This window comes from Rutidosis leptorrhynchoides, chromosome 6, assembly GCF_046630445.1.
Source record: "Rutidosis leptorrhynchoides isolate AG116_Rl617_1_P2 chromosome 6, CSIRO_AGI_Rlap_v1, whole genome shotgun sequence".
Taxonomy (NCBI): Eukaryota; Viridiplantae; Streptophyta; class Magnoliopsida; order Asterales; family Asteraceae; genus Rutidosis; species Rutidosis leptorrhynchoides.
In genome coordinates, this window is record NC_092338.1 from 169300702 (window position 1) to 169312872 (window position 12171).

The following is a 12171-nucleotide window of genomic DNA, read 5'->3' on the forward strand; positions in this document are numbered from 1 at the left end:
TTTTTTTAACTCGCATTCAAAACGGAGCCCCGACGCGAAGCGAGGGCTCCACAACTAGTTATTATCTGAATCGTTATTATTGTTATAGGTCCATGAATCCAAGGACGACGGTCATATTTTTAATAAGTTGAAAACTTATTATTAATATACTTTTACTATTGTGAGTATATAGTCCCATTTTTAAACTCTAAAAATATTTTGGAATGAGAATACATTCATTTTATGTTTTACGTCATGGACACAAGTACTTAAAATATATTCTACGTTGAGTTGTACCACATTGCATATCTTCCCTAATAGCTTGGTAACTAATATTTACATGTTGTAAGAACATGTAAGCGCGAATCCTATTGATAGATCTATCGGGTTTGACAACCCCAACTGGGCTAGTCGCTCTAGTACTCTAGTATCGTAAACGGTTGCTTAGTACTTCGTTTTTACTACACTTGGTACAGTGTAGGGAGATTTCATAATAAAGGGAATATGCTACATTTATGGTTAAGTATGGTTACTGAAGCGCTCAACAACTTATAGAATACTTTTATACACTTGCGAGTGTACATATATTTATAACTATGAAATCTTGTGGTCTATATTTATATCGATGCTAAACCTATATATCTCACCAACCTTTGTGTTGACTGTTTAAGCATGTTTATTCTCAGGTCCTTAAGAAAGTCTTCCGCTGTTGTATTATCTGATCAAGCTGTGCATGGAGTCTCATGATTTTGTTTAAATGAAGTGTTGCATTCAATAAATACTTTGTCATGTATTATATTTGACAGTTATGTCATGTGTGTAGTATTTGGTTACCGATGTATCATTCTTAGTCTAGACATATCTTACTGCATTGATTGCATAAATAGTGTATAGACAAAGTTCATATATTAGCGTATATGCTAATTCATATCTTAGCGTATCTGTTACTGTAAACTTTGCCTAACATATTCCGTAAATTCCTCCATAATCTATGAAATCTTTTGCTCTATACATATATATAGATATTCTATGTAATTAGAATACCATCCGATAGCCGGAAATCATTTCATATCGAAAAATCCTTTATTCAATCGTACGAAATGGAACTCTCCACTAGTTCAAGTCCCTCGAATTCTGATATGGAATTTCACTCGAGCTCCGAAAGCAGTGTGACCGGAATGGATCAACCAATTAGCCATCATCTATTTTGGATGAATTGGGGATGGGTTCATAGTCTACTTAATCATTGGAGACAAGAAGAAGGTGATCCCTTCCATCCACCACATTGCCCTCTTGTTGAAGAACATGAGGCACTTACCAGCGAACCCATTCGTAACACCATTTTCTCTTTCCTTTCCAGGATATGCCGCAATGAGTATAATATTACTAATATTATTGAGGCTATCCGACCTTTACTCCGTATCTTGCATGGTGAATTATTTAGTAAAAAAATAAAAATTACTGTCATGAAAAGCAAAACTTCATTAGCAAGTGCATCCTACATCATTTCATTCCCTTTATAAAGCTCCTGACCTCTCTTTTTATTCAAGAAACTTTAAACATCTTCTTTTACAATACAAAACAAAACAAATTCTCATCATCTATACTCACATCAAACCAGTACCAATACCAGCAGCAGCATTACCAACAACATCACAAGCCTCAACATCGCAAGCCGCATTACGAGCATCAACATCATACACACCGCAGGCACTGAGGGATACCAACAATAATGAGTGATGAAGTGAAATGACCCGTCCTAATCCATCTAGGCGAAGTCCATATCGATTATAAACGATTCACAATAGTTGATTACACCGCGAGGTTCATGACCTCTATATGATACATTTTACAAACATTGCATTCGTTTTTAAAAGACAAACTTTCTTTACATTGAAAGTTGACGGCAAGCATACTATTTCATAATACCTCCAACTATAATTGACTTAATAATAATCTTGATGAACTCGACGACTCGAATGCAACGTCTTTTGAAATATGTCATGAATGACTCCAAGTAATATCTCTAATATGAGTAAATGCACAGCGAAAGATTTCTTTCATACCTGAGAATAAACATGCTTTCAAGTGTCAACCAAAAGGTTGGTGAGTTCATAGGTTTATCATAAAACAATAAAATTCATCATTTTGATAGACCACAAAATTTAAATCCTGCATGGTACAAATGGGCCCGAATCCTATACCCACCTGTAATGTACATGCGATATCTTTTAAATATAGTACACCTTTCTCGTGTACGAAATCATCTTTCATAAATCATAGTAACCGTACACATATCTTGTGCACAAAAATAACTTACACATAACCTGTGTATAAAATCATTCTCTTGATACATAACATTCACTTTTCATTGCTTTCATAGCTTGGCTTGGTAACCGACCTTAACATATAATGCGCATAATAATATCCCCAAAACAGAACATCTCGTCTGTATAATAATCATATAAACGTCGAAGTACTAAACACCACGCCCACTAGCCCTTCTGTCTAGTGAACATTCTGGGTGGAGGTGTTAAACCCGGTAGCTACCTTTAGGATTCGCGTGAATTAGGGCTATACCCGATTCTAATTCTTAGGTTACCAAGCAATAATAATCAGGGGAAATATTCACAACAATTAGTGGCAATTATAACGTCCAACTAATTCAATAATAATCCATAGAACTTCCGTCTGTATAATAATTCATTCGAGGAATGTTTTGCTTGTGTCTATCTCGTCAAACATTTATAAAAGCATTTCATGTATTCGCAGTTCAAAATATATTTCAAAAGCATTTAATAAAGCAGTTGTAAAAACAGCGCATGTATCCTCAGTCCCAAAAATGTAAAGAGTAAAAGGGAATCAAATGAACTCACCATACTGTATTTCGTAGTAAAAATACATATAACGTCATTTAACAAGTGCAAGGTTGGCCTCGAATTCACGAACCTATAACATTTGTATATATATTAATATATGTAATCGTAGTTGAACAAAATTATATTTTATTTCTTAAATTATATATTTTATATATTTAATTTGTGAATAACATGATATGTATATATATATATATATATATATATATATATATATATATATATATATATATATATATATATATATATATATATATATATATATATATTAGTGTTATATAAAAATACCTATTTTGTTATTTATGAATATTTATATAAAAATTGTTAATATGATTAATACATACTTATAACCTTAATAGGATCTTTAAACTTTTATTTTCATAATAATTTTAATGTTAATAATATTGACAATTCTCAAATTTTAATTATAATATTTTTTAATGATTTTGCTAAAGATACAATAATAATAATAACGATATAAATGATTATATATTAATAATAACAACCTTAGTCATAATAATAATAATAATAATAATAATAATAATAATAATAATAATAATAATAATAATAATAATAATAATAATAATAATAATAATAATAATAATAATAATACTTATTATATTTATAGTTATAATAGTTATAGTATTAATAATAATTAGGTTAATAATAATAATAATCAGAATAATGATAATAATAACATTGAATAATATTACAAATAAAATTAATACTAACAATAATAATAATAATAGTAAATGATAATAATGATAATAATAATAATAAATAATAATAATAATAATAATAATAATAATAATAATAATAATAATAATATTAATAATAATAATAATAATAATAATAATAATAATAATAATAATAATAATAATAATAATAATAATAATAATAATAATAATAATAATAATAAAGATAAAAGTGTATACCTCTTAAAAGCATTTTGTAAAAAAAATAGCACAACACCAGGCTCGAACCTGTGACCAATCGTTAACCGAAACATTCTCTAAACCATTCTTCTACCCCTGACTTTCTTGATTTATACCATACTTGTATTTATTTAATATATATCGAGTTTGTATCATCTTCTTCGTTTTTCTTAATCGCCCATGAATCAAACCATGGTCAAATACACATTTAGTGATTTTTAGGAATTGTAAACGTAACAGAAAACCTAAGTGATAGTTTGAATTAATTAAAACAACAAACAACAAAAACAAAAAAAACAAAAAATATATTGCAGTCGCTGAAGGAAAAAGAAAAAAAATATTAAGAACAAAAATTCGGCTTTTGAGATTGGGTGGTTTTGAGACCTTAAGACCTTCTTGAATTATCTTCCAAATCATCAACTTAATATATTAGGCTTATCAATTAAACCTGAAACAATCCCTCCTCTTTCAATTCGATCACAGAACCATTATTTGACTTTTTTTTTTCTTTAAGAACTTTGACTCAACAATTAAAGCTCAATTTAAAGAATTGTAGGTTCAAATTTTACAGAAATATTTAACGAAAGTTTATTAACAAATCTGCATTGTTACATTTTGGAGTTTTAATCGGATTCAAGATTTTGGAAAAATAAATAGAAACAGAGGGGTATCGAGCTTATATAAAAAAATATTCTTCTGATAATTAAATTTGAAATACCTGATACTAGTTATAACAGATTATTGGTGACAGAGAGCTTAATAATTCTTTTATTACAACCCAAGTTTAATCAATTCATTATATGATTTGTAAGCACTCGACAATAAAATACCCTCCAAGAAGAAGAAAACAAAAGCTTAAAAGGTAGATAGCGATCGATAACAGCTTGGTACGATTTGTTGGATCACATTTCAATAATTAATGCATATATACAAATTAAGTATAGTTTTGGAAAAGGATAAAGGACTGAATTCGTGATTTTATTCCTATATATGTATTTTAATCGTTTTTTTTATATACATATATATATATATATATATATATATATATATATATATATATATATATATATATATATATTAGTATACATATTTATATATATATAGATATATATCAGTATTATATATATATAATTCATAATTTTTAGTATTGATAATGTTATTAGTAAAAATAATAAAATTATTTATAATACTATCAAAATATTAATAATAATACTAATAATTATATTATTAATAATAATATTAATATCAAATTAAATAATAATAATAATACAGATATGCTAATACTAATAAAATAATACTAATCCTATTAATGATACTAATAATACTATTAATAATATAACAACTATAAATAAACTTGTAATTACATTTAATATATTAATTTTACAATTAATATATATTATATTATATGATAACATTTATTGTATACTTATTATATATAATATTATTGATATAGACTCATTCATATATATATATATATATATATATATATATATATATATATATATATATATATATATACACACATATATATGTTACATATAAATTTACACAATGGTTCGTGAATCGTCAGGAATAGTCACATGCTAAGATAAATACATGAACAAAGTTCAAAAGTTTTTATACTCAACGTGACAGACTTTGCTTATCGTGTCGAATTAGTAAAAAGATTAAGTTTAAATTTGGTCAGAAATTTCCGGGTCGTCACAGTACCTACCCGTTAAAGAAATTTCGTCCTGAAATTTGAATGAGGTGGTCATAGTTAACAATAAATATGTTTTTCATGATGAATCTAAGTTGTTAAATAGAGTTTTATCACTATTGAATAATATAGATAAAATGATTTAATCACTCGAAGCGTATGAGTGAAGCTTTCACTAAATAGTGAATTGTGATGGACAAGTTTCATCATAACTTTTCACTAGTCATGGTTGAATTCCAGAATTCAAGGGATTTAAAATAAAATCTTTGGAAATCTATAAGATCTGATTCTTCGGCGAATAAGGAAATCAGGATCTCTCTAATTAAATGCGGAGATTTGCCTTGATTACTCTGTCTAGAATTTCTACTATAAATAAAACTCTTCCGTTCCATTATTCTCACCATTCCTATATTTTATTTCTTAGTTCATACATCCAAAAAAATAATATGAAAATGTTTAATCCAGTTCTAATCCTTGATATTTTCCTAATTATCATTTCTGTCATCCTTCTCTTCAATCCTCCACCAGAAAAATCTGTTTACTTCTACTATAGCCTTGGGGTGATACTATTCTTAATTATACCGTGTCTTTATATTGCTATTCGTATTAATATCCACGGTTTGTAACTTCCGTGTTGTTATTGAGCTTTATATTTTCTCTTATATTTTGGAGCTCTTTGCCTTTTTATTCTCCTCTCGACCTCTAGTTAAGCTAGTAATGGTCTAGAATTTGTAAGTATGGAATTTCAAATGAACATTATGTTCTAAATAAGAAAGAATGTATTGGCACGATTTGATTTGTCAAATTACCAGAATCACTGAGAATAGAACTATCAAGAATATACTTTCTTGATATATTCAGAAGTTAAGCAGAATGAAAGAGTTATGTAACATCGCACATGATGAGGTTATGATCTGTGAATCATCACGTTCCATTAGAAACTCAGCATGACCTACTGTAATATAATCACGTTGATCAAGTGTCATTATATTATACTAACTCATGCATCAGTTCTCAACATTACTTCAATAACATTCATATTTAATCTCGAAAGTTTACAGAATATAGAAACTAACAGTTTCTATATGATGTAACACTGATAGCACTAAGAGATTTATGATTTCAGATAAGAATAGTTATGAAAATATCTTCCGAAATATGGAGGATATTTATAATGAAAGATACGATGATATCTTAGAATTTCTAATATCGAAGGATGGTGAAGAAAATTTTTCCGCAAGAGTTTGGAGTCAGAAGCAAGGTATTCGCTAAAGATTTCATCAGAAACAGAATCATCAGGATTCTTAATGTACTAGTTTAGTCCTTTGATTTGTTCAAAGACTCCTTAGTATTTTGCTCAATCAGTTTTTTTTTTTTTCAGTTTCAAACTTTTTCTGAGCTTTGCAAACATACAATTCTTTATCATCAACTTTTGGCTGTTGAGGTCGTTTACAGTTTTTGTTGCTTCATTCAACTTTTCAAAATTCAGAGTATTAATTCGCAGACTGGGTGCTTTTCAGAATTTTAGAATGGAAGATCATAGTTCTAAGAGATAAATGTTATATGGATACATATAACTGTTGATGTGGAAACATTGCAAGACTCACTAAGTATATTAACAATGTGTGATATACATAAGAAATGAGATTACTAAGTTAAGAAACTCGAAATGATATATATAACGATTATCGTTATGATAACGTCTACTAAATACATATGTATCATATTAAGATATTGATACACTATATTTAACATGATAAAAGGATATTTAAATATATCATTAAGTGTGTTAACAATGAACTACATATGTAAAAACAAGACTACTAACTCAAGAATTACGAAACGAGACTTATATGTAACGATTATCGTTGTAATGATATTTTAATGTATATATCATATTAAGATATATTCATACATCATAATATCATAATAATTTTACATCTCATTTGATATAATAAACATTGGGTTAACAACATTAATTGAGATCGTTAACTTAAAGGTTTCAAAACAACACTTACATGTAACGACTCTATTAGAATGTATATACATGTTGTGTTTTGATATTTATTCTTACACTTTTGAAAGACTTCAAGACACATATCAAAGTACTTCTACTTAACAAAAATGCTTACAATTACATCCTCGTTCAGTTTCATCAACAATTTTACTCGTATGCACCCGTATTCGTACTCGTACAATACACAGCTTTTAGATGTATGTACTATTGGTATATACACTCCAATGATCAGCTCTTAGCAGCCCATGTGAATCACCTAACACATGTGGGAACCATCATTTGGCAACTAGCATGAAATATCTCATAAAATTACAAAAATATTAGTAATCATTCATGACTTATTTACATGAAAACAAAATTACAAATCCTTTATATCTAATCCATATACCAATGACCAAAAACACCTACAAACACTTTCATTCTTCAATTTTCTTCATCTAATTGATCTCTCTCAAGTTCTATCTTCAAGTTCTAAGTGTTCTTCATGAATTCCATAAGTATAGTTTCATAAAAATCAAGAATACTACCAAGTTTGCAAGTTTACTTCCAAGCTTTCTAATCCATTCCAAGTAATCATCTAAGATCAAGGAACCTTTGTTATTTACAGTAGGTTATCTTTCTAATTCAAGGTAATATTCATATTCAAACTTTGATTCAATTTCTACAACTATAACAATCGTATTTAGAGTGAAAATCTTACTTGAACTGTTTTCGTGTCATGATTCTGCTTCAAGAACTTTCAAGCCATCCAAGGATCCTTTGAAGCTAGATCCATTTTTCTCATTTCCAGTAGTTTTATCCAGAAAACTTGAGGTAGTAATGATGTTCATAACATCACTCGATTCATACATATAAAACTATCTTATTCGAAGGTTTAAACTTGTAATTACTAGAACATAGTTTAGTTAAACTCTAAACTTGTTCGCAAACAAAAGTTAATACTTCTAACTTTACTTTTAAAATCACTAAACACCTGTTCTATATCTATATGATATGCTAACTTAATGATTTAAAACCTGGAAACACGATGAACACCATAAAATCGGATATACGCCGTCGTAGTGAAACCGGGGGCTGTTTTGGTTTGGATAATTAAAAACTATGATAAACTTTGATTTAAAAGTTTTTCTTCTGGGAAAATAATTTTTCATATGAACATGAAACTATATCCAAAAATCTTGGTTAAACTCAAAGTGAAAGTATGTTTTTCAAAATGGTCATCAAGATGTCGTTCTTTCGACGGAAATGACTACCTCTTTAGTAATTGACATGTAACATAAATTTCTGACCATAAACCTATACTTTTTCTGTTTGGATTCTTAAATTAGAGTTCAATGTGAAACCATAGCAATCTGATTCACTCAAAACGGATTTAAAATGAAGAAGTTATGGGTAAAACAAGATTGGATATTTTTGATCTTTTTAGCTACGGGAAATGTTTAACAAATCTATACAAATCATATCATAGCTAACTTATATTGTATTATACATGTATTCTAATATATTATGTAATCTTGGGATACCATAGACACGTATGCAAATGTTTTGACATATCATATCGACCCATGTATATATATTATTTGGAACAACCATAGACACTCTATATGCAGTAATGTTGGAGTTAGCTATACAGGGTTGAGGTTGATTCTAAAAATATATATACTTTGATTTGTGATCTAGACTGAGACATATATACACTGGGTCGTGGATTGATTCAAGATAATATATATCAATTTATTTCTGTACATCTAACTGTGGACAACTAGTTGTAGGTTACTAACGTGTACAGCTGACTTAATACACTCAAATCTTTAAAACATAATAAAAATGGTTGTAATTATATTTTGATCATACTTTGATATATATGTACATATTTGTATAGGTTCGTGAATCGATCCGTGGCCAAGTCTTATTTCCGAGGAAGAAAATATCTGTGAAAGTGAGTTATAGTCCCACTTTTAAAATCTAATATTTTTGGGATGAGAATATATGCAGGTTTTATAAATGATTTACAAAATAGACACAAGTACGTGAAACTACATTCTATGGTTGAATTATCGAAATCGAATATGCCCCTTTTTTTAAGTCTGATAATCTAAGAATTAGGGAACAGGCACCCTAATTGATGCGAATTCTAAAAATAGATCTATTGGGCCTAACAAACCTCATCCAAAGAACCGGATTCTTTAGTACTTAGAAATTTATATCATATCCGAAGGGTGTCCCGGAATGATGGGGATATTCTTATATATGCATCTTGTTAATGTCAGTTACCAGGTGTTCACCATATGAATGATTTTTATCTCTATGTATGGGATGTGTATTGAAATATGAAATCTTGTGGTCTATTGTTACGATTTGATATATATAGGTTAAACCTATAACTCACCAACATTTTTGTTGACGTTTAAAGCATATTTATTCTCATGTGAATACTAAGAGCTTCCGCTGTTGCATACTAAAATAAGGACAAGATTTGGAGTCCATGTTTGTATGATATTGTGTAAAAACTGCATTCAAGAAACATATGTCGATGTAATATATTTCTATTGTAAACCATTATGTAATGATCGTGTGTAAACAGTATATTTTAGATTATCATTATTTGATAATCTACGTAATGCTTTTAAAACCTTTATTGATAAAATAAAGGTTATGGTTGTTTTAAAAATTAATGCAGTCTTTGAAAAACGTCTCATATAGAGGTCAAAACCTCGTAACGAAATCAATTAATATGGAACGTTTATAATCAATATGAACGGGTAATTTCAGTTGGTATCCGAACGTTGGTCTTAGAGAACCAGAAAATTTGCATTAGTGTGTCTTATTGAGTTTGTTAGGATGCATTAGTGAGTCTGGACTTCGACCGTGTTTTCTTTAAAAATGATTGCTTAACATTTTTGTTGGAAACTATATATTATTAACATGTAAATATTATGTGATATATTAATCTCTTAACATGTTTGATATTGTGTGATAGATGTCTACCTCTAGCATAAATTCCATTGACTCACCTAATAATAACGAAGAGTTGAATATATATTGGCAAGATTCACAAGTTCCCGAAGAACCGGAAGAAGAGGAAACGGAACCGGAAGAAGAGGAACCAGAAGAAGAGGAACCGGAAGAAGAAGAAGAGGTTCCAGAGGGGGGAATAGTAGGAACCACAGAAAACCGGTCAAATAAAAGAAAATCCTCAACCAATGGACCAAAGTTAATAATGGTCAATGGTGTTTCCGCTAAGGAAGCAAAATATTGGGAAAATTACCAATTTTCTGATGAATCGGATCCTGATGAGGATTCCGATGATGTTATAGAAATTACCCCGACCCAATTTAATGAAGCAAAAGAAAATAATAAGGGAAAAGGCATCAAAATAGAGAAATCTGATTCCAACCTCGATGAACTTTATATGTACCGTCAACACCCGTATTTTCAATATCGTGACAATAACCCGGGAACCTCTAAACCACCAGGTTTTTCTAAATCAATGTGGAAAACGACGGCTCGTATTAGAGGAACATCATATATCCCTAGAAAATTAGGAAAAAGAACCAAGTTCGAAGAAGAAGAAACCAATGATTCAGATTAGAGGGGTGTGAGCATGTTGTGTAATAAATGTATTGTAGTGTGCTTGTACTTTTATGTTCTATGTAAAAATTGCTTGTATTGTTTGTTATTACGAATCTAATCCTTGTCTATTTTACAGTATAAAAACAAAATGGACGTTAAGGGTAGACAACCGAATATTTTAGAAGACCTACCAGAGGATATGATTGAGGAAATCGTGTCTAGAGTCGGTCAGAATTCATCAGCACATTTAGTTATGACAAAATTAACTTGTCAAACATTTTAAATACTTTCCAGAAATGCCTTAGTTTATAAAAGGCTTTCCTTTGATAGGTGGGGTATATCACATTGGGGAGACTTTAAGTTACACAGTGTTTTCTTTAAAGCGTTAAATGCGGGGAACCCAAATGCAATTTTATGCTACGGGTTAAGAACCTATTTTGACTCAACATATTCCAACATAGGATTTCGTGAATTAGAAAGATCTTCTAACATGCAACATAAAGAAGCATGTTATGCTTACGGGTTAGTGATGTTCGCTTCTTACCAAAGAGAGAAAAAGAACATCGGATTGCGGCTTTTAAATAAAACTTTCCCACAAGTGACGGATTCAGTAGTTGGGGTGAGAAACAAGGTTTTTAGATTATTACGGGGCTGTTGGACATTACGAAATCCTCGTCCTTTTGACGACATTACAACATGCTACCTAGCCAATGGTCATAACGGTTATTTTCCACAAGACCAAGGATGGGAAGTCGTCTTAGTAAAACCAGAATGCATGACTTGTTTCTGGACTTATGAATTACGTGTCTTTATTTCCTTTGCTGAACAACTTGCGTACTAACTAGATTTATCTTCAAAACTGTCCTGTATCATAGTGTACTATATTTCATGTTATATGTAATATAGCGAAGTTGTAAATTTGAAGAATATTTGTATGTGATATATTTTTATAATCAGTTTTTCATATGGAATTGTAGTAGTTGAATTGTATATTAGCTACTAAGTATGAACTTAACGGGTAGGTAGTACCCGAATTTAAACTTATAAAATGCTAATATGAAGAAAAAGCTTTTATAAATGAGTTCATATTAT